Source organism: Perissodus microlepis, chromosome 5, assembly GCF_051167445.1.
Source record: "Perissodus microlepis isolate ML-2025 ecotype Zambia chromosome 5, ASM5116744v1, whole genome shotgun sequence".
NCBI lineage: Eukaryota > Metazoa > Chordata > Actinopteri > Cichliformes > Cichlidae > Perissodus > Perissodus microlepis.
Genome location: NC_140465.1, coordinates 37,066,132 through 37,069,803, shown reverse-complemented (window position 1 = coordinate 37,069,803; position 3,672 = coordinate 37,066,132). Strand labels below are relative to the sequence as shown.

Below are 3,672 nucleotides of genomic sequence, written 5' to 3'. Positions count from 1 at the left end.
CTGCTTTACTTACACATTCTTACATCATCTTTGGCGTGTTGGCTCCGTCTGCTCTGGTTTACAGAACAGCTTCAGTTTTGTATCCAGTGGTGAAAAGAGGACAAACAGTTACCTCATGTGTCCTCATGTTTTATGATGACATCAGATGCAAAAGACAAAAAGTGAAACAAACATAAAAACAGTTATTTTCTGCCTGTTCGCCATCATTTCATACGCTGTAAAATCTAATTAGTTCACAGAACTCAAAAAAACTAAGTAAAGCAAACTTAGTTGTTTGTTAGAACAACTTAGTCATTGCAAGTCTGCAGTATTAAGAATAACTTGATATTTCTGACTGTTCACTACTAATTGTTTACCTACTGACAAACATTTCAAGTTCAACTAAATTAAAAACTATTTGTGGTAACCTGAATATGATTAAAATCATTAACAACACTTTTTGTAATGATGTTAAAATGAGCCCAACTTTTATTTTCAAACACAACAAAGTGTAACAGCCAACATACTGGACACTGTTCTGCTGAACAACAAACAATTATATTTCCATCACTGTTATAATCTTACAATGAAACAAAGTCTCAGATGTAATTATTCTGAAAATAAGTTCAGGCCGACCACAAGTTTGTTTTGTACTTACTTATATAATCAAAATAAAATAGTTGTTGTTCTGTCACAAGTGCCGTCTCTGATTTAAACAACACATTTGTTTTTCATTCCAACACAGGAGCTGGAATGTTGTAATGTTTTAAGGATGCTTGTTTCCAGTCCAGGCATCACTGCCTGAATGACTGTCATGGATCGAGGTGATCCAAATGTAGGTGCAGAAGAAAGTCTTTAACTTCCCTTCAGTACAGTGGCAGTGGATGTGGGTTGGAGATGCAATGAGCTTGAACCTGCAGGCGACCATCTTCACTGACCACACCATCTGTGACGGAGGACTCATCTCTCCTGGTGTCCTGCAAGCAAACAATCATATTTTTTGGAACATGAACTTAATTGCTTTCTTAAAACATTTTTTTCTGCATTTGGTATAAAACAGACTCCAATTTAGACAATCTCAGGCTCCCTCCCACCGGAGAGGTGACATTCAATGTCCCACTGTCAGTCTGGATAGCCGTGACCACCACCCAACACACAATAATGTCATGAAAGCATCATTTTAAAAAGGGCTATGCAAACATGGCCAATAACTTTCATTCTAATGATGTGCAAAATGATTTGGGCACAAAACAAATTTTGCTGTTAGAAAACTTTGTCCTTGAAGTAAATATGTAAAAATTGTGTACGTTTCTATTCTGTGTCTTGTGTCCTGTTTGTTTGTATATGTGTCTTTCTTGCTGCTGTTAAACCCAAAATTCCCCTTGTGGGACAATTAAAGGATTATTTTATTTTATTCTATTTTATTTTATTTTATTCTATTCTATTCACTATTTACAGTGTAAACCCTCTAAACTAGGTTTGGGGGATGTGATCTTTCAAGAAATGCAGACCAAACTGTTGCTGTTTGTTTACTTACACAGCATGTCTTGTAGAATTAACTGGAGTCACCAGCAACAGCATCGCGCAGTCATATCTCAAGTCTAATAACAGAAGACAGGAAAAGATCAGTAAAGAAACAACTTCCCCAAACCAAAGCACAAATAAAACAATAAGTAAAACAGGCTGATCTAAAGTATGATTCAGCCTGATTAATATAAATGTCACTGACAGTTGCTAATATATTGGAAAACCAAAGTACTTACTGATGTCTTTCTGTCCAGCAGCAGGAGTGCTGGTCCCGAGCCTCAAACACAGTAAGAAGCAAGCAGAGGGAGAAAAAACAGAACATTTTTCAGAAACCAATTTGATCCTTAATGGCTGTGCAGTCATTGTAACTTACAACACAGAAGGTCAATGTAGACTCCACACAGCCAAATTAGACTAACATAGTATTAAAAACACCATCTACTGTGTCTGAATGTGTGGTATTGGCACTGTCAGTTTAGGCCTAAAGAGATATGTGTTTAAAAAAAGACCACCTAATTTAAATATCATCATTACATGCTTGTTAAAAGTAACTTCCAATATATAAAGTTTCTAATAAGCTAAATGACCAGATCTAACAAAAAGGGAGGAGGACGGTAGTGACGTGGCATTTTCAAAACACATCTTTCATCCTTCAGCACTGAGAAGCAAAATTTCCAGCTTAGTTTTTCTAAGTTAAGACAACTCAAATAAATTGAGCTGATCAGCAGTTTTTGCATAAAAGTACTGGTAACTTACTTAAATTGAGTTCTAATAACAAATTGATCAACATTGAGTTCAGCCTACTTAATATTTTTAATTAAACACAATATTAGATTTTACAGTGTAGTAAACGTTCATTTCAGAATTAAAAAAATACAAATTTGGCTTTGCTTGTCTCGCTGTCGGCTCAGCGGTCTCAGATTCCTGCTCCTTGCTGTCACATCCCTGCAGGTAAGATGACCCAGAAAAGACATCACGCAAATAAAAACATGAAATAAATGAAGCAAAAAAGCCAGCAGAGGCCTTCAGGAGTGTAAAGCAGGAGGTGCATCATGACAGGAGCTGGAGATCTCTCCCACCGCCCTCTTCCTGTGTGCATGCTACAGGTGTGGTCCCAGGTGTGTCGGGGGGGGGGTCGGGGCTTCCGAACATCCAGTTGTCTGCAGCATCTGGCCCATATACTGGGCTTCAACATCACCTTACTGCAGGTTGTAGATCTGCCCTCCCCCCACTCTGGTGTTTCTTCATTAATTTGGCCTCCTCCTCCTCAGCATTCGTTCACTTCCTCTCTGTCTGTCAGTGTTTGGTTTCAAGCATGATATTAGTATTAATTATAATTTCTTTATGGTTAAACTTATCAGGTCTGAAAAGTAGAGCCAATGATGGTGTGTCAAAACCCTGCGTTCTTTCTTGCGTCCAGCAGGGGGCGACTCCTCTGGGTGTGATTGTGCAGAAGCTTGTGAGGAGAGAACGAGCCTCCTGCTCAGTAAAACTCTTTCCTGGTGAGTTTTTGGTCTCAGGCTGTATTTTGAGTCTGACTGAAAAAAACATAAAGTTCATTTTGTGAATTTCAGCCCATCAGAGACAGCAGGGAGGATTATTTGGGGGGATTTACTGTCTCTGCAAAGACACCCAGGAGCCTCCTCTAACTCACTCATTTGTTCCCAACGTTCAAACCACATCCGTCGACTGCCTCAGGCCTCCGTCACACTGAAGGCAGACAGCGGGCCTTTCTCCACTCCTCTGAATCCAGCCGTGGAGACCTCAGGTCCTCTGCTGCGTTCTTCTTCTTCTTCTTCCTGCTTTGTGTCTGTTGTAGTTTTCAAAACCCCCCTCACTGTGATAAAAAACAAAACCCAACTATGACAAAGAGCAGGCTGCTGCAGCAAATTAAAACAAGAAGAAGAAAAAATCCCAGCGCTCATTGTCTTGGTTCCAGTCTGCACTGTTGGACAATCCTCCCGAGAAACCGCCACTGTTGTGCTGCTAAAATAAGGCTGCCTTATTGTATAAAGCACCGCAGGGAATCCAGCCAGCAGCTGCTGCTAAACACAGTCTGTGATATTCCTCCACAAACCTCCAAACTAATATTGTTTTGTAAGGCCTCAGTCATGCACAGCTAACACTGCAATATACGTTTTTATTGATTTGAGGCAACAAGATGTG

At 39.7% G+C, this 3,672-nt stretch overlaps 1 long non-coding RNA gene across 1 annotated transcript; it reads right to left on the bottom strand.

The window, feature by feature from the left end:
- Positions 1-445: 445 nt before the first annotated feature.
- Positions 446-1,666, bottom strand: LOC146387814 (uncharacterized). Its single transcript, XR_014800323.1, has 2 exons — positions 1,517-1,666; positions 446-956 (listed from the first exon to the last, which is right to left on the bottom strand). It is a non-coding gene; the product is annotated as an uncharacterized LOC146387814 (long non-coding RNA).
- Positions 1,667-3,672: the final 2,006 nt, after the last annotated feature.